Source organism: Ptychodera flava, chromosome 15 (genome assembly GCF_041260155.1).
Source record: "Ptychodera flava strain L36383 chromosome 15, AS_Pfla_20210202, whole genome shotgun sequence".
In the NCBI taxonomy this organism is placed as follows: Eukaryota; Metazoa; Hemichordata; class Enteropneusta; family Ptychoderidae; genus Ptychodera; species Ptychodera flava.
In genome coordinates, this window is record NC_091942.1 from 36122649 (window position 1) to 36143770 (window position 21122).

At 36.7% G+C, this 21122-nt stretch overlaps 2 long non-coding RNA genes across 2 annotated transcripts; both read right to left on the reverse strand.

The window, feature by feature from the left end:
- Nucleotides 1–1956: 1956 nt before the first annotated feature.
- Nucleotides 1957–10658, reverse strand: LOC139152040 (uncharacterized). Its single transcript, XR_011556536.1, has 2 exons — nt 10373–10658; nt 1957–3170 (listed from the first exon to the last, which is right to left on the reverse strand). It is a non-coding gene; the product is annotated as an uncharacterized lncRNA (long non-coding RNA).
- A 636-nt stretch (nt 10659–11294) lies between these two features.
- LOC139152039 (uncharacterized) lies at nt 11295–13437 on the reverse strand. Its single transcript, XR_011556535.1, has 3 exons — nt 13265–13437; nt 12490–12661; nt 11295–12087 (listed from the first exon to the last, which is right to left on the reverse strand). It is a non-coding gene; the product is annotated as an uncharacterized lncRNA (long non-coding RNA).
- Nucleotides 13438–21122: the final 7685 nt, after the last annotated feature.

Sequence of the window (21122 nt, forward strand, 5' to 3'; positions counted from 1 at the left end):
AACAGCCAACTTTGTTCACAGATTTTTTAAGTAGAAATATTCAATTAAAGGATCAGTACCTCTAACTGTAGATGATTTTTTTTCATTATTTGTATCTTGTATGTCAATTGAAAGGTCTTGTTTTACTCCCAAAAGCATGTGGAAACATTCACTATTTATCTTGTTAACAAAGCATCAATGATTGTGTAAAGTGCACTGTTATTGTTTACATTCTATTCGGGACCGAAACTCATTCATCAAATACAGGCTGATTTGACAAGCTGAATTGTGTCTGTCTAAACATGCTTTGCGAGTAGAACAAAACTTATTGTTAGCGTTAAAATAAAACAGTAGTGAAAAATATCACTAAAATTAGTTAGTGACCCTTTAAAATGAACCAAGAGATTGAAATCACATGTGGCTCTTTCATCTCCTTATACTTCACTTTGCATACAGTCTTTGGATTTTTTGTATCCTCTTCCCATTTTACCAACTGGACTCTCTTAAATCACCTTAACAAAGTCCATTGAAAGATGGATGCAATATAGACAGGCTTGAGGACTTCCTTATTTTCCAATCATACAACTGCAAACTTGCTATGAAGGTTGCAGGACAGTCACTTGTCCTTTACCTAGCTCCTCCCTAGCTACAAAGCTGTTTGATGGGTAATGTTGAGTTGGTTTGTGTCCATGGACAACCGTCCTGATACTACTATGACAGGGGGTTAATTCATGCAGTAGGTGGTTCTCATTATGGCCATTCTTGAGTGACGTGTCTGTCACTAAATCCAAAAAAATCTACGTCCACAATTGGTATTCTTGCTACTGCCATGTTTGGCCCAGTAAGTACGGCCCACCCTACACACACCTTTTAGGAATGGTTTTAGTATGTACACGATTTGCAATTATAATTAAAAGGGACTTGAATCCCAGTCATGCCTATTTCCTTGTTTGAAGACCTAATCAGTAACATTTGAAGCTAGGGGTTTACTTCAAACTTTGGAAATGACATTTGAGGCAAAGCCAGGATTGTCTTCATTCTGTTATTTCACAACCAGTACCCTTCTCTCTTTGCAAGTTAGGTGGACCACGGCTATGGTACTTAATTAAGAATGAACCTTTGGGTTAGATATTTGGACACAAACTTTTGCAATATTTTTTTTTGCCTACAATTTGCAGGGGTTCATTTTGAAGCTTATGAAGTAAATAAACTTTTCATCAGCTTATTGTCAAATCAAAAAAACAATGTTCCCCATAGAGTTAACATATAAATGTGGTCATTTTGAATTTCAAGTGTCAGTAAATATTCTGTAATTTGCTTCCCTTGTATCATATTTTGCCAGGTGACCCTGATTTTGATTCTTTATTTGGAATGGGAACAGGCTAAAGATTCTTTGCAGAAAGTTTGGGCAAAAATAGAGTCAGTTTTGAGGTGTGAACTACCTCAAGACTTCCTCCATCAAAACTCTATTTCCCAAAATTGAAAAAGGAAATACCACAATCGCAACCAACCAGCAAGTGATAAAAGTAATGGAGAACTGTTCCACTGAAACTCACTTTGATGCTTTGGAACATTTTGAATGCAAGCAGCAAAATGTAAAACAAAGATCACAGACTCAACCTCTTGCTGTAGTCGGTTTAGCAAAATCAACATTTGATGTTTACATCCAAGTCAACAGTATAAACATACTGGAGGGCAAAAGGATATCTCTAGTTTGCCGTTGTTTGAATGGAAATGTATCATTGCACCAGTGAAATTTCTTAATTTCTTGCTTTACGTATTTCCAATCAAATACTACAGGTCTGTTCATGGAACACCTGATATTAACAACCCTTTCACAATTGACTCATAGATAGTTTAGGCCTGATGTAGATCTGACATCGTTCATTCCATTTTGAAGCTTACACAAGTTCACAACGTGGAGAAGTTATCACAAGCTCCTGAACTATCATCAAATTCACATACGCATCACAAAAATTACATCAATAGTCATAGATTTATTTCTTGAAGTTTACCATTTCTTGTTTCATTCTACAGTTTTAAAAGATTATCTTGTATTTTGTATTTACGTAGTTGTGATGATAAATTTCTGACAGATATGACAACCACAAGCTAGAGATGGTAGATAATCTGAGGTGTCTTGAAGATGGAACAGTGAATTGTTAACATATCTCAACCCTCCATAGAACTTATAAAATGCATACTTCAAAGTTTTGGTAACTCATGCGTACACAGTGACAATCAAGTCACCAAGATATCAATGTGAATTGTAGTATCTGTCATCTCTTATTCCATTACAATGGTTCCAACTACAATACAATGGACAATGGCTTACACATAGCTCCAGTCATCCGCGGAATAATCATATGAATAGTATAGTTTTGAATGAATACTTTTTTCAATTCCAACAGCAGCTGTTCTGCAACCATCTGTCCTCTGTAACGGACAATCGCTAGGTAGTAAGTAATTCATGATTAAAAATACTGTCAGTGACAAATTCACGAGATGGGTAAGGAGATGTAATTCTGATTATTGTGGGACAATTTTCATACCTTTCACTTTTAAATTTTGGCTAGTATACAGAGTAGATTTCTACCATGCCATTTACTCCACCATCCTGCTGACTTTATAGTACATTATTTAATGACCACAATGATTATTTGTTTAGATATATATTAGTACGGAATAAAATAGTTTTGTAAAAGTGCACATACAGACAAGGAATGACAGTTATATTCTTTTAAAGTTGTTTCAAGGAGACCGATCTTGGTAGGGACTTTCAAGTCAAATTTAATCAGTTTCATATTGCATGTTCATATTTCTGTACAGGTCACTGATTATGACATAATCTTGTACACCTGAGTATGTTGATGCTGGATCCATTCTAGCGCCCTCTCACTGTCAGCATCCTTGGCAGTGTAACCTCTTCAAGTGATCGTCTATAGCTCTGTGATTGTGACTGGCTATCTCTTTGTTGAACACTCGGCAGTTGATGTTTTGGTATAAGATGTCTGGTGCTACGTAGCTCCTTCTTCATTGGGACAAAAACTACACATTTCCCGTGTCCAGCACCAGCAGACATGCGGGCTGCCATTGTTGCTAGCATTTTCCTAGGTGCTTTACCACCTGTTGAACGCCGTGCTGTTTGAAATGTTCTTGCCATAATGTTAGTCACCACTCACTAACAGAAGCTGAAACACAAGTATGCCAGAAAAAATTGTCCAAATCATTCATCTTAAAATGAGAAGCATATTCATACATAGGTTCAAATTCATGGGGAAAATGAATGCACCTTTTGTTGACATACAATCAACATTTTGTTATAAAAAAAAATAACATTTCAATGTGCATCGATCCAAGTATTGTTTGTAATATTTTCCATTTTAGTTTTGACAATGATGAATATGACAGATATTTTCCACACTGCATACCTTATCGGACAAAGTCCTTTACCTGACACTTTGAAGTGGTAGATCTCTTATGCCAACAGTCAGTTTTAGCATACAGGTGTGGACAGAATAGCAAAACAGAGAAAGGCTGGGATGTTGTCTTGGTGGAACTATCAGTATCCAATGCTTCACGGCCATTTCCAATTTTGAGCAGACATATTCTGAATACTTCACCATTCTGACTGACCCCATCCTACTGAGTCAATGCAGCATGGAGCACTGCCATGTAGTACTCACCCAAAGAGTTATCAACCCTCTGAACTCTCTTTGAAATCATATTCCCTGGCCCAGCTTGCATGAATGCTATGTTCTTTCTCAAACTTAAAATCACAGGGCCATTGAATTATAGACTTCTCTGAAAATGCAATCACTAATTCATGGATTTCACAAGATCTGTGCATATTCACAAGGTCAAATACCGGTATTGACTATTGGCATTGAAATAATAACATGATGAAAAGATGTTACAATACACAATGCCACTTTAAAAGTTACTAAGATGTTATATCAAATGAATTGCTGTGTTGGTTGACGGTATAAAACCGTTTCTTGGTTATTCACCATAAATTCAGATTGCAGCTGTACAAAAAGATGAATACATTGTCTATACTTTGTATGTATCCATCAAACTACTTTCACAGGTATATACAGGAATATTCACATCGGATATATACAGGGATATTTACAATCTATTGCAAATGGTATACTGCCAAAGATGCTCACACTGAATTGGTACTAAAATTTGATGTTTACAAGTTCAATGTTGTCAGGAGCTATTGTGATATGTTCTAACAACTGTCTCTGCTGAGAAAACTGAAAACTTCAAAAGGGCTGTTAATATCTTCTTTCATCTGCGTTCACATTATGTTTACTTTTAACTTATTTCCATTTTTTAATTTAGGGACAGGTCAGGCCCTTTCAACCACTTTAAAAAGTATGTGGGTGACAGTAAATGAAAACGTGTACACAATGTGCTTTGAACCAAATACTTGATAATCAAAGGGTCTAATATATACTCCCACACGTTTCATTTTCGGCTATAGTCCCCATAGCCTTACGAGCTGTGAACTCTGCATAAAATGAGTGTCTGGTTCCTGTAGTGCAGGTAGTTGTAAATCATCACCATCATCACTTGACTGTAAACTCCACATCGACTAACAACTAACATGTATTTATTGCAACAGATTGATTTAACTGTTGTTGTCAGCTTGTTTTGTCACATTTTGGTTCATCTACATCTCTGTTCATGTATGGGTACTGACAATCAAACAAGTGGCTAATGTAATGATTTGTTTTATCACCATTGTCACAATATCTGTCTATTAAAACTTTCGGTGTGACGACATCACGTTGAGGTGAGTTTAAGGGCCGTTTCCATGTATGCTATGGCCATTTAGCTTACATGGGCATATTCAAATGTATTATTTGTAAATGTGTATGTGCCGTAAATTATATGAAAAGCGTATTGTAGAATATGCCGAATAAAATGAAAAGCGTTCTTTAGAACAGTTTAATTTACACACTCAGTAAAACCTTGATTACTCTGCCCATTTTACATCATCCATGCTCTACCCCACAACAGTGCACAGTAAATGTAATAAGACCAAGAGGGCACGGTCCAGCCAACACGGCCTTACTGAGAGCCTTGGTATAACGACAATATTAAGAATGAAGGAAGTGTCCTCTTTTATGAAAAATGGTCGAAGAGTGGAGTTTTAAGGCTTGTGGACATCTGGAATGATGACAGAAATGACTGGCTTCAACAATGGGAAATAATTGCAAAAATTAGAGGAGGTACAAATAGACATGTGTAAGGAAATTAAGACAGAGTATGAAACACTCCTAAATGCTATTTCAGATTCCTGGAAACAAATCATCACTTCAAACATCAAAAATGAAGAAAACCATATTTTAGACTTAGAGAATTATGGTCTGACAAAAAGTGAGGTCAAAACCAAGTCACTTTATTGGAAATCAGTTGATAAGAAATGGCATGCAGTCAAAGGTCAGATTGGTCAAAAATGGGCTGAGAATCTAAGTCTCACTGACAGTTACAAAGCTACTTCATTCAGCTGTCTTAATTCAAGAGGAATTGTCAGTAATTCAATAAATGATTTAAATTGGAAGATTTTCCATCGAGGCCTAGTCACAGGAAGCTTGGCCAAAACTTTCAATTTAAGTGATGGGAAATGCCATATTTGTGGCCAAGAAGAAACACTTGAACACATCTTATTTGAGTGTAAATATGTTAAAGAAATCTGGCAGAAATGTATTTCTTTCTTTGTCAGAAATCACAACTTTGATAATAATATCAATATCAAAAGATTAGCAATCGCAGAAAACGAAAATGATAATAATGTAACATCTGACATTATTTCCTGCATTACTTCCTTTGTAAAACATACAGTTTGGAATATTCGAAATTCGGTTAGTCTTGATGGGATTAAAGTTTCCCTTCAATCCTATGTCATGCAATTGAAATGTTATCTCTCCTCATGGATGAATACATTATATTTCGCTTATAAGATGATGAACAAAACTGAGGATTTTATCACAAAGTTTTCAACCCTTGTAAGACTTGAAGGAGGAGAATGCATCCTGAATGCATTCATATGATGATCTTTGTAATTAAACAGCTAATTATTATATAGGCATTGTAATTTTAATGCATTCACAGTAATGTAGATTTGTTTTATTTGTGACTATGTTGAAATAAATTTATCTTTTTCAAAAAAAAGGACAGCCTTGTGAGTGAACAAGAAGACGCGCCGACGCCCCCACTGTGACACTATGGACGTAATTGTGACATACACCGCAAGTCACCTGTGGTCTATTCCGCTCTGCGTCTATGCGCCTCATAGACGTGTGTACATATGCTTCTCAGGCATATGTACATGCGTCGGATATGGGGCGCATAGACGCAGCGGAATAGACCACAGGTGACTGTGCATGACACAACTGGTATATCGCCCAGCTAATTACAGAATGGTGCCCTGTAGAGCTATATATCGCGTAGTCCGAGCTCCGACGACCTACACCATGCAAATGCGCTCGTTAGCTGGGTAGTCTGCTAAATCGATCGATTTTCGGCTCGATCTATCGATCCATAGTGGATATGGCCGCCACTGCAACCGAAAGTGGCGGGCATATCGACGACGGCACCGATTGATCGAGCCGAAAATCGATCGATTTAGCAGACTACCCAGCTAACGAGCGTCTTTGGGTGCTTTCAACTTCTACCCACCTTCAAGATCATACAAAGAAGAAAGCCATCGAAGGGTCCCCGCCCGGGTACGGAGACGGGGGTACATGATGATGAATCATGTTGATGATTTTAGTGTTTTCCGATCCGAAAGAAATTGTATTTCTAAAAAGCGAGGTAGAGCTGCTGGAGGGTCAGCAATTATGTTTAAGTCTTCTTTGAAAAAAGGCATTACAAAGTTGAAATCAAAGATATCCGATTTTTATGGTGTAAACTTGACAAAGAGTTCTTTTCTTTGAAAAATGATATGTACATTTGCTGTGTTTATATTCCACCAGAGAACTCTTGCGTACATGTTAAAAATGATTATTTTGATGTATTAGAAAGTGAAATTTCAAGATACTCAGTGATGGGTGATATCATTCTCATGGGTGATTTAAATAGTAGAGTTGGATTTCTCAAGGACTTTATTAAAGACGACGATATAGTTTATACTCCTGTACCAAATTTCTATACATCTGATGATTTTAGAGAAAGAAATAGCAGAGATTGTTCAATGCCAAATGGTAATAAGTTTGGTAGGCAACTGATTGACCTTTGTTTAAATAACAATTGATAATTGCTAATGGGCGAACTGTTGGGGATTTGTCAGGGAAATTTACCTATCATCATCCAGTAGGTTCAAGTACTGTTGATTATTGTATAACTACTAAAACAAACTATAAGAATTTGCAGTATTTCAGAATTCATGATATCAGTGCCATGTCTGATCATTGTGCTATAAGTACTTCATTACGTTGTAACTACACAGTAGTCTGTGACTCCGTACCGAATAAGCCTTTACCAAGTTATGTTTGGGAAAATGACAGTGCTGACATTTTCATGATACATTTAGTAATGAACATTTCACTCATGCCTTTGATAAGTTTATGAAATATGATTTAGATAGTACAGATACAAATACAGCAGCTATAGAGTTGACAAGGATATTTTCAACAGGCGCCAGGCGATGTCTGAAAGTTAAATACAATAAGTCTAGGAAAAAGAAGACAAGAAATCAGTGGTTTGACAAAAACTGTTATAATTTACGCAGGGAACTAAAATATGCTGCTAAAGCCTTTGATAAAACCCCTAATGATCCAGTTTTGAGATGTAATTATTTCACCCTGAGGAAAAAATACAGAAAGCAACTTAAATTTAATAAACAGCAGTTTACCAAATCATTGATAAACAAACTAGAATTGGCAGATGGAAACAGTTCAGGTGAATATTGGAATATCTGAAGAACCTTAGGAAGAAATCGGGTGTCCCATTGGATGAATCTATACAGAGTAATGATTGGATTTCATATTTTGAGTCATTGTATAATAATAAGTCCACAACAACTGAAGAAAAAATTGTTTCTGAAAAATTGGGAGAGTTGGAAAAAATAAAGAGACTAAATACTTACCTTAATACTCCAATAACACATAATGAGTTATTATCTGCCATTAAACAATTGAAAAATAAGAAAGCACCAGGTGAAGACTGCATAAGAATGAGATGATTAAAGCTAGCAATAATGTGTGTATAAGTAGCATTTTAAAATTGTTTAATCATATACTGGATAGTGGTAACTTTCCTGCATTCTGGAAATCAACATTGTTAGTTCCACTTCACAAATCAGGGGACAAATGTGATCCAAACAATTACAGAGCAATCGCACTTTCAAGTTGTTTATCAAAACTTTTCACATTGGTATTGAACAAGCGTCTCATTAAGTATCTAGAGGTCAATGATCTTTTCTCACCTTTTCAATTTGGTTTTAGAAAGAATAGACGTACTTCAGACTGTGTATTTTTGTTAAAGACTGTAATTGATAAAATGTTTTCTACTAAAAGTTTGAAAAACTCAAGCTCAAACAAGCTTTATGTAGCTTTTGTAGACTTTAGGAAAGCTTTTGATTCTGTTTGGAGAAAAGGATTATTTCTTAAAATGCAGAGGTTGGGAATAACCGGTGGTTTCTATGATGTTGTAAAATCTATGTATGATAACACTCAGTACAAAATGAAACTACCAAGAGGTATTTCTGATGGGTTTCTTTCTACTTGTGGTGTTAAACAAGGTTGTAACCTTTCACCAACTTTATTCAATGTTTTTCTGAATGATCTCCCAGGTATTTTTGGTGATATATCTGATTTCCCAATAGAAATTGGAGACCTGAAAATGAGTTGTATTTTGTATGCTGATGACTTAATACTTATGTCAAAATCTGCAGAAGGTTTACAGAATTGCCTGAATAAGTTACTTTCTTATAGTAAATTATGGGGTCTCACAGTTAATGTAGATAAGACAAAAACAATGGTATTTAACAAGAGTAATCATTTCATAAACAATGTGCAATTTTACTTTGAAAACAATTTGATTGAAACAGTGAAACATTTTACATATGTTGGTGTTCTTATTACACCTAATGGAAAATTCAAACAAAACCAGAATAATCTTAAAAACAAAGCAATGAAAGCTTTATTCAGCATAAAAAAGTCAATTTTATGTGAAAGAATGTTAAATCCTAGACTTTGCTTAAAACTTTTTGACACATTGATTGTTCCAATTCTTTCATATGCTTCTGAAATTTGGGCAACAGAAATCACTAGTACTGATAATTGTCTTGAAAGTCTTTGTATGTCATTTTACAGATTTATTCTAGGAGTCAGTAAACGTACTCCTTTGGAAGGCATAAGAGCTGAGTTGGGTAGACTACCATTGAAGATCTCACTTTATATGTCTGTTATAAGATATTGGTGTAGACTGAACAGTTTGCCTTCAAATCACATTCTTAAAAAGGCACTCACAGAAAACAGAAAAATTCAATCTCTTGGGTGAAATTTATTAATCGCAATTTGGGGGATTGTAATCATATGCATGTTTTCAGTTCATTGGGAGTGAAATCATATTGTCAACTGAAGAAGAAAATAAAAGAAAATCTTACAAGTGAATATTTGGGTTCATGGAGGAGAAATCTGTTTGATGATGTAAGAAAAAATGGAAATGGTAACAAATTACGTACATATAGAATTTTCAAAACTCAGTTTGTCTTCGAAAATTACTTAGAATGCTTGTCTGACTTTACACTCCGTAAACATTTGTCCAAATTCAGATTGAGTGACCATAACTTGGGTATTGAAATGGGAAGAAAAAGTAAACCTAGATTACCTTGAATGAAAGAATCTGTCAGAGATGTGATTATAATGAAATTGATGATGAGTTTCATTTATTATTTTCATGTAAAAATCATACTTCAGAAAGAATTTTATTGGGACAAAGTAGTGGTACAGATTTTTGTAAATGTTATAGTCTCTTAGAAAAAGAAGAAGATTGTTAAAAAGTTAATGGAACAAAATGTTCTTGATCTAGCTGTATTTCTAAAGAATACAAATGTATGCTGAACCCTCCAGCAGCTCCGGGCTGAAAAATGTCCTGGTAACTTTGTTCATTTGTTGTTCAGACTTTTACTGTTTTCTTAAAGAGACATGTTTATACTGAGCTGAAGCAGCTCCAATGAATGTAATTATTGCATGTTTTCGTATTACAGAGATGAATGGTTGTTTTTCTTTCTCTGTATTGTTCACTTACATTTGTAACACATCTTGATGTACCATACCATACTCTCTGTTAGTATGTGTCGAGTAAATAAAGATTGATTGATTGATACTACTTGGTACTACTTGGTACAAGACTTCAATTGACAATTTTTAGTTACCTGGGTCCCGCTTTGTGTAAAGTATATTCCTTTATGTATTTCGCTGAAAACTACGTTGCTTTGCTGTACACGCTGAGATGGCATAAGAGAGTTCCCTTATCGTGCTGTACAGTTGAGTGAATGGTGCCCGGCGTTGTGATTTATCTCAGCAACGGTCGAGGTCCCCGTGTTTCAGCTAAGGTCGTGCATGCCTAGCCTATTCTCGATCTCGTATTTACTTTCTGAAAGCGAGGCTGACAACAACTTGCCTTGCCTGACCGACCAGTCGACCCATCTGACATCGTATGTACATTAACTGACTTTGATATTTGCATAATGATGGCGCCTCTTACCTGTCGGAGTTTCCTATTGTTCCAAACTGGAAAAGGCGCGACAATTTGCGTTCATGTTTTTACAAATCGTGTAGCTCTCATCGGGGCCCTCTCATTGAAGCCGCCTTAATTAAGTCCGATAGAGATGTTACATATAGCCAATTGTAACTAATATGAATTCTTTTTCTCTAGTCAACGTGCGACCAAAGGATAACAAAATTCTCACGAAACGTTGTTCCGCGTAAAAATTGCATCTTTTCAAACTGGGGGCACTTGGGTCGTTCAGTGTTTACCTACTTGTCCCCAACTTCTGGGCGAAGTACTCAAGTAGGTTTGACAAATGCTGACGAAGCAAGGCAGCGACACACTGCAACAGAAGATACAGACTCGGGATACAGAGGACACCATAGGACGCAGAAGGTCATTGGCTTTTGTTTTTCTCCCATAGTGCAAAATTTTTCAGCCTGTAAAAAAGTCTGTAAGAACATTTGCACGGACTTCAAGAAACGTAAAATAATCAAGGAGAATAGCAGGGTATGAGATCTCTTTTTCCACCATACTTCATGTAACATGGTGAATATACAAATCATGAAACTTTATCGCTAAACAAGTATCATTTTCGTTCATGTTTATTGATTTCTCAAGTATCAAAATCTCCTTATTAGGCTACTTTCTGTTAAATTGTGTGAAGAATAAACTTTAATGACAGATTTGTTTTAATCTCAGTTTGATTTGCAAAGTATTAATACAGCAGCTGTAATAGTCAGTAGTCATTTGTGACTTCTAATATGTTGCATAAGCTTTGGCATTTGTGGTTAACATGAAGTGCATAAAAACACTGTATATTCTTCCTATGTGCTGATCATTCTGTATATTCTTTAACTTTGTGTACAATATTCATTTCCAAGTTTGAGGTAATAGTAGTGAGGCAAAACAAAGAGTAATAAAAAGTAGCCTAATATACATAGACAGGTAAAAACTGGATGTGATATACATATTAAACCCCTTTCCTTAAAAGGAAAACATGTAAGGCTTATTCATGCAGACTACAGAAGAAAAAATATCAACTAACAACCTTAAATAACTTCAATGAAACAGACGACGTAGACAAGGTCAGTTAATATCTTCAAATGATATCCACAGGGAAAATCTGAATTGTTCTAAGCAAAATCATGATTATCAATATATGCAATTTGAATCTTCAGCTGCAATTGTGGATGGAATGACATTGCTTTCTGGCTGGACACTTGAAATGGTCATCCAAGAGTCTTCAAAGGTGAGATAACTGTTGGGTCTCGCCGCTGTGCAAATCAACCATCCTCTCATACTGCGGTTTGAACGTTTAGTCGCCTACGTCTTCTGATCCAAGTTTTGAAATTCTCATTAAAAAAATATATATTATTTCTGAAATTAAAAAAAGATTATTCAAAATTAGTATACAGTACAATATTTATTTCACATGCCTATATAAATAAACACGCGCACATACACCCAAAACATTGCTTCCAGTTCATGGTGGCAGTGACAATGAGATTGTAATCAACCTTGACCAATAATTCTCTACAAGTGACCTTGGTGGTACGTATGATGACATTCGGGTATTGCTGTCAAAATATCAATTATTTTTTGTTTCGAAAAAAATCATTAAAAATTCAACTCAGAAACAGTTATCTTCAAAATTTTAAAGGCGACGACTTTTCAGCACACAGCGAGTTCATAGCATCGCATCATCGACCGATGCTGCAACTCCCTTTTGTAAAAACTGTGGTGCTTTGTCACTTGCTACAAAAATCGATAAGCCATTACCTTGCCCTTCTTGCTCTTGGCTTTCTTTCCTGCACTTGTCTTCAATCTTTTCACTTGTTTCTTTGCCTTGGGTTGCTTCTTTGCTGCCGGTTTTTTCTGTGGCTTCTTTGCAGCAGCCTTTTTGGGTTTTGCAGCCTTCGCTTTCGCCATGTTTAGCAGGTCGAGGTTACTACTGACGAATGACACAAAGAACGATATAAGGTCAACATATGCTTATGCCTAGAACTCCATAACGCGAGTTTCTTCACTTAAAACCGCGCAAATAAACAAAAACCAAATACAGGATAAAATCAGATATTAGTCAAGTTCTTACGTGTTTTTATTTTACTCGATGCACCTTTAATTCCTTATCGAAGAACTCACTTGTACGATAATCGACCATTAAAGTGAATTGGTCGCTACAAAACAAAGCCGCCCTACCGTTTTTGGTCAAATTTTGACTACATTTTGCACCAAATTTATCATAGCGTAACGGACGCCATGGTAACACTGTTAGGCGTGGCATTAGTTTTACAGATAACATTTCCAAGAACTGCGCTATGTGATCTTCCACAACGACAGGCCACGATACGGAAAGAATAACCGCCGTTGCAAATATTTGAAAACGGTTTTCAAACCGGTGGGGATATTTCCCGCACTTTGGAGTTCGACAAAATAGCGCTTCCTTCTGGGCGCGAACGACAGTGTCAAATAAGATCATACCTTTTCTGTATCACAAATTATATCCAAATATCTGAATATCAAGTATTGTTAGAAAAATAATGACTAGATTTACCTGGTCTTCACGAAAAATTTGCTTCGGCAGTTGATAGGCCTTAGAGTAAAACCGCGAATGATGGCGTCGTGTTTATACACAAAGCTTTGTAAGCAAGGTCAGTGGGCGCGGTAATGGTGATTGACAACCAACCCCTACTCCTGATTGGTTCATTTGTAAAATTGTATCGTTTAACGCATCCAAAATGAAATACATTAATAAGTAATAAGCGTCACTCCGATGAATGGTTCTCTCGGACCTAACATTTTTTGTCAGTTTACTACAACGAAGCAATCGATATCCTTGGCGTTAGTGAACAGCACTATGAACTTCTATACGTAACTTAGCATTGACATTGAGAATGAGAAAATAAGAGGGGAAATGAATAAACACAAGGCTGGATTATCCGTATTTTTTTTGTCGTGGTCAAACTGACTGAACTGAGGAAGTCGTTTTTGAAAGGATTCCGGAACGAAACCAAACAAAGCGTGCTTGCACGCAAGACTCAAATCCGCATACAAACTTCAAGCAGGCGCGTTCGCCATGTTACGGCATTGACTGGGCGTTGTCGCGTTTATCATCAGCCTTATATCGGGGTTTTACTGTGTTGGATGAAATTATCGCGTCATCCTACTGTAAGCTTTACAGAGTGCCTTTCGATAGACACATGGTAGATGCATGATTGTTTCAGTCACACGTAGCACATATAATACGCGGGAAAACAAGTGACAGCAATAAATATTCAGCATGAATTGAACGACTCTTACTACTTTCAGGACAAGGTTTATGGCGTTTTAATACAGCCTAGCCATTTTGTCACTGCAGAAGTCGTCTGTCGTCCAATATCAATTCTATTCTAGCAAACTGCAGAATAAGAGAGACAGTTACGTCAGCAAAGGGATTTTTCCTTTCAGTGTACCAATCTTGGAACATTTTGATATGTCTATCTTAATTATTGCTTGCTAATAGCTTTCATAATTGCTACACTAGCTGCCATTAAGTCTATTTCTCTTTGTAGATACTGTCACAGACAACAATAGAAGTTTGGACGCGTCCATATTATGAATTTCTGTGAACAAAATGTAACGATTTAGATTTGTCGTTATGGAGACGCTACGCAACGGAAACTTTCGTTTGGCTTTGTGCCAAGGAGTAGGTCTTCACTAAAATTCAAATAGTAACCGTTTATGGATCCCACCTACTCAGGCGCAAATGCCCAGCCCTGGCTCATGCCTTTCAGCGCTGTACGGTTCTAAAGGAAGACAAATTATGATAGCCTGACCATGGAGATAGAAGGGAGAGCCTAACTGATTATGTGAGAAGTCAACAGTCTAGTAACATGTTCGTGGAAGAACATTTACAGATACGTTGCTTACCTGAAAAATGTAACATTAGAAGGAAACCGCTGAAGCAATTTTTCATGTCGTACGAAAACAAATTCTTTTTGGAGGGCTAATAATTTTATATTTGCAGGGGACACCATTTCCTTTTATCTTTCCTTTCTTTCGGCCGACACTGGTCCTAGTTCCAGGGTTTATGGTTTCACAGAAACTTTATACAACAGTGCACAAGAGCAGGGCCTAATTATTCTCACATAATCACTAGCCATACATGCATTTACAATACGTGGTCATTATCTTAACGTTTTGTTACGTTTGGTATTAAGTGACCCATTTTCTCTGGACAAGAAAAGCCTGCTTTACTACCTGGAGATGCACAATCCAAAGTGCCCAGAAAAGCCAACTTTGATTCTGTTGGCAAAAAAGGAAAAGGTGCTATAGGGAACCAAATCATGTCAAAATCTGTGAAATGTGAGGAGGATACATATATCAGGATATTCCTGAATAATACCCTTGTTAGGAGCAAAATAAAGTGTTTCAAACTAAATAGGATAATGTAAAGAATTGCACCGACTAGGAACTTTCTTCGGTATATTTACATTTTGATATTGTCAATAAACATTTGCACAGTCAAGATGTTTGATTGACTATACATGTTATTACGCATAAAAAATGCGGGTTCCGTCAACTGCACTTTATAGCATGTTTTATTCACAATCAAAGCACAAATTAAACTTTCACCGAGGACAAATTAAAATGACTAGTAAGCTGAAGCTCAACCTAGCCTACCCAGCTTCTATTTTGTCATAGTTGCCTTTCGCCTGTGCATAGTCAGCTTTATGACCATGCTTTGTTCATAACGACCGCAAACCTTTGCAGATTTTGTTTGTGATCTCGTAAAATTGCCAAGGTATTTTGAATATGCCCTATGGTAACTTGAGATGGAACCCCGAAACATGCAGAGCCGCTAACTCGTCACGGTGGTCCCCGTCCCGGATTCGCTATGCCATTTTCAAAAATGATGACGTCACAATAATAGTACGATGTTGTCACCATATGCACAAGCGTTGTCCTTTTGTTTCGAATAACAATCATAGGCTATTGTAAGTGATTTGTGACCGTGGCCGTACATGTGTGACACGCGTCACCGTATTAGCTAAAGCTTCAATCTGGAAGATGGTTATGCTACGGGATATCTGAAATGCAAAACCCACCATCATATTTCCGATACCTTTGTAGGGTCAATGTAATTTTATCCCACGCAGGGCGAATCATTAACAGATTGTACTTCTTACCAAGTTCTGAGAAGAGTCCCCTGAATTAATATACTTTGAGAGGCTTATATTTCATAACGCGTAAAAAACCTGTGTAGTATTCTAAATAATTTACACACACTTTACGATCTTTTTCAAAATCGGTTTATTCCACATTATCGGTTTTTGTGAGGGAGGGTCATAAACTCCCTTGGCTCTGTATGCTAGCGAACGTGACCTTCTGGTAGGTCCCGTGACAGTTCTAATAGGAAATGTTTTGAAAACTATCGGAAAATACCTGAAGCGATTAAAGAACTTTCCTAAGACCGATGGTTAATTTTTCCAAAACGATATTTTCCCCAATAAAGTCAAATGTATACCCATTTGTTTGGCTTTAGGGACATTTGATTTGCTGTGAATATCCATCAACATGCTAGAATACTAGGTCAGTCACCTACATCTTCTATGGGAGACTGCCACTTTACGGATCATATGATGCAAATTTTGAAAATTAATTGTCCGTCACTACTTTAGCAAATACTACAGTGTATTGATTTATGATTGTAAACAATTGTGTAATATTCATAATTTGACTCCATTTCCTGCTATCTGTAATATAGGTTTTTGAAACTGTGTAAAACATCTATCGGTTTCCCAATACATACATTTATCTATTCTGCGGGGCGGCCGGAGACAGCCCCGCAGAGCAGTCTGGGTAACCGAGACTAACATTTATCCAGAGTTCTCAGCAGAAATCTGACAGTTTTAACTCTACTGCCAATGCTTACAATTCTTATTCTACAGTGATCGACCCATGCGTTCTTCATAATCAAGCAAAATAATCTGCGCAAAGTCAATTTCGAATGTGATTATATTATCCATTCACATATGAATATATCCATATGTATGCCCGGCCCACGAGAGCGGAAAAGACTGCTGTTATGAAATGCATAACATATGCAAAAAGCTTAAAGCGTGTTAAGCTACGAGTTGAGGTAACTTTTGCAGATAAAAATGTTTTCAAACCCCCAAAACTGTTATGCAGTACTTGTATTTCACCAATTATATGTTATACAGAATAAATCTCAAAACAAAAAAAATTAAATGGAATCCAAAGTAATTAAAATAAAAGTTTCTCAAACTTACAGACAGCGAAAGGCTAAATTAGCTGATGTACAGAATGTCATCTCAATATATAGGGTGATTTTTGTGGATTCTTTACTCCCCCTCAAAAATATTAACATCCAATGTTTCCTCGTGAAAATAACACGATATCCTAGATATCGGAGATTAATGATATTAAACCTGTTATCACATTGCAAGGCTGAATGTCACCATAGCGACAAGGGGGAAGTAGCTGATATGGAAATGATATTCTGTGTTTTGAGTTTGTGATATCACTATGAAATGTTTACTTTCTACCCGTCTGTCTCTTATACCTCTCCATTAAACTATGTTCTCATCCTGCCGAGGGGAAATAAACGCATATTAGTATCCCCATGACTAACCAATATGTGTAAATAGGCCCCCATCACTCGTACAATTTTTTGGAAATGTTTGTGTGTAGATCACAGCAGAGTGGTTTGGCTAAATGATAACGGTTTCAGTTACCGTTAAACAAGAGAGGAGACCTTTGTTAGAAAATTATTTTTATTGGAAAGATAATAGATTGAAAAGGAAGGATAAATCACACCCATTTTCCCCAGTTCTTTCAAACTGGACCCTAGATCTCTCGAATCGTTTGTTTTCAATCGCGTTTTCATGGACTCGAGATATCAAAACATTTTACCTTTGCACCCTATATGAGTGGATTGTCTTCCTATTTTTCATAGATCACCTGATAAAGTTGTGTTTCTACGAGGAAATGAAACTGGTCAATACTGGTGTTGCACAGCGCGAATGAAATAAAACGATACCGTAATATTTGTAGTTTTTGTTTTAGTTTATGCTGGCTGTTTCAAAATTGTTTTTGTTTCAGTTGCACCAAGGAGCTAGGTAGGGACCGGGGAAGGGACCTCATTGATTGCAAGTACAAGAAAATAACAAGCTGTAATTTAGCTTGCCTATCATAGACCTAGCTCACAAGTCGTCTCCGTCAAATCTCCTTCTCTCCTTGTGCTCAGAGCTTCGCACATACGACTAGCGTTCAAGTATACGAAATTGCGAACATTTGTTAGGCGTAAGAAGTGTGTAGAATATACGAGACCACAAGGAAGTCACGTTTCATTCACGGGGTAAGCAATTGCCTGGTACAACAGTGTAAAAACAAAAACTTGACAGAATGAACAAAAACACATTGCTCGAGTACTCGCGTGATTATTGTAGACATTCTGAACAATTTTCTCCAAATATCTTATTATCAGATGTAGTCGTGAGCGGTATCCACACGTTGATACGTATTGTTTCTGTCACTCCAACGGTAGACAGAAGCATGACTTCTATATCCACCACAGTCCCTCGAACCACGGGGCTGTGGCTCCACCAAACACCATGTTTATGTGTATTGTTTATGACTGTGTATGTTTATGCACACGGCGCGTAAGATAGTCATCAATTAAAAATCAACAATATTGGCATAATACTCGAAGTCTGGACGTAAAGACGGTCCCTCCATCACGTGACGTAAATGTTTTCGACATAGTGCCATGCACACACTCTACACTTATCGAATGTTGCGATATACCAAGGACCTAGATTTAACATGTTTCTGCATGCAGAACTCAGCATTGTTACTAAATCGATAAACATTACCGGCGCTGTCTTTATGAAATATTTATCAAAGTGATGGTCACTGGCTTAATACTATAAACGTGTTAGTCAAGGAAATTAGCGTTCTGTCAGTCGCCATATTTCAGAAACTTTGCTAGAAAAACGACTAGAACCCTTGCTAGCTTCGTACCAGTAAAATATTAGCCATAGCCTGTTATATTTTCCCTCGTTTTTAACAATGTGCAATGTGTCGTATAAAAGCCTGAAAGCAGGCATAAATTACGGAATACACATATCATAATTTCTGCTACAGTAACTATAAAGACAACGCCACACTTAAACGTCAGCACGCAGGGAGACCACTCTCAATACTTTCGCCAGCCGCACAGTATATGTGGCAATTGGGCTTGGACATATGGGGGCTACACAGCAAAGCAAACACACTGGGCGACAGTGCGTGACATGTACGAACGGGACCAAAAGTTGAACTGACAATCGAATGACATCCTTAACAATGTTCATGAAATCACACAACGACACTGATCAACACTGATGATTAAAGATTACCTTGAAATCGGCGAACAGCACTGACAACTATGTGTGTTTGTGTTTGTGTGTTAATATATATATATATATATATATATATATATATATATATATATATATATATATATATATATATATATATATATATATATATATATATATATATATAATATATAAAACCGTACTCTCTGTGCCAAGTTCAGAGGTTGCCATAAAGCCATTATGGTGATAACCGGGAGGGTACATTGTATACATTTTGTGTGTGTGTGTGTATATATATATATATATATATTATATATATATATATATATATATATATATATATATATATAATATATATATATATATACTAAGTAAATAACGATGATAATAATTTCATATATCGTCGCCCTACCATACTGGTACTTATAACCATGTCTCTCAGTCACTGAACAACACTGATAACCATACATGTCCTTGAAATCAAGGAACAACATTGATACAACGATGTCCTTAAAATCAATAAATGGCGGACAACAAAGCATTATGTATTGAACAAGATTTTCGCTGTAAGGTGACCATTTCAGAGGAATTGCGGACCCTGTTTGACCAGTGTTGTAATTGAGTTGGTGATTAATGTCCCAATTAATGTTCATGGAAATTTTTCAACGTAGTTTTAATAAAAAGTTGCCATATTCAGCAAGCCAGCAGAGATTTCGTCAACCTTTCATAGAATTAGGTTTTATACGTAATCATATACGCAACAGAAATGATATAGCAACGATATACAACGATACAAAACTGCAGTTCTATTGTAACACGATCTACAAATTGCAAGGCTTGAAAATTTCCAGAGCAAAATAAAACGACTCTCACACGTAGGGTACAATGGTCCAGAAAATACAAACGTACTTCTGAAAAGAAGTGAAAGGGCAATAGTCAAATGAACTGACCTAGCCAATCACAAGAGGATGTCAGTTATTATTAGGTGACGGCGTGGGCAGAGGGAGACGTCATGTGCCCCTGTCAAACAAAAACAACATGACTCATGATCCTCTTAAGATGATAAAAATTTCATGACCTCCTCCCCTCGCGTCGCGAACCATAAACTAGAGTAAATTTTGATGTTGTCGATATTGTTGTTCCTTGGTCTTATTTATCAATGTCGAAATGATTGGTACCATTAAATTGCATTACGGGCTATACATATATTTAAGTGATACATTTTTCATATTTCTTACTCATCTTCTCACTGTGTTCTACCAATACTACCTGACAATCAAAGATAAACTCAAAATTGACTTTTTATATTCCTTGGTTTTTGTTTCTGAAGACAAATTTTGTGCAACTGTTTCTCACATATCATTAGTACAGCCTTCAACTGTCCGATAGCGCAAAACTATTCTGGGATCTGTTTTCCATCGACCATTTAATTTCTGTAGTTTGCACTTGGGCTTTTCCATACTTCAGCCAAAGCCAACTAGAAACCAAACATTTAGGCTTACTGGTACAATTTATGGCAAGACAGGGCTTTACAGATTGGTCAAGGCACGCCCCCGACCACGGTCCCTCCACAAAACCGTTTTGTGGAGGGATGTTTATGGGATAGATTCACACTATTGTGGACGACTTCAGCGAACGAAAACATGCCGAGGACCACCTGTATATCCTCGGAATATTTTTGTACACTTAAGGCAAAGCCTTTTGACCAGATGGTCATTTTTTTAAAATCAAGTACTTCTCCCCTCCCTCGCTCCCTCCTGGGCTGTGTGAAAGCATGAACCCCGTAATACCGTTTTCCTAGTCACATGACCCCTAGATTTTGTCCGTCGTAATAACTTAAGTTCCCGAAGTTGAAAAGAGTAATTATAATCTGTTAATAAAAGACACATCACGAGAATAGCCAAGTATCCGTCTGTCTTTTCACCCAATATCGTTTTGTTTAATATGTTCGTTTGGTCTGATCACCAGTGAAAGCATATCATATTGGTATCTATTATGATAGCATGGGCAGACGTTGGCTTGTTGCAATTCAACCCATTTGTGACCTTT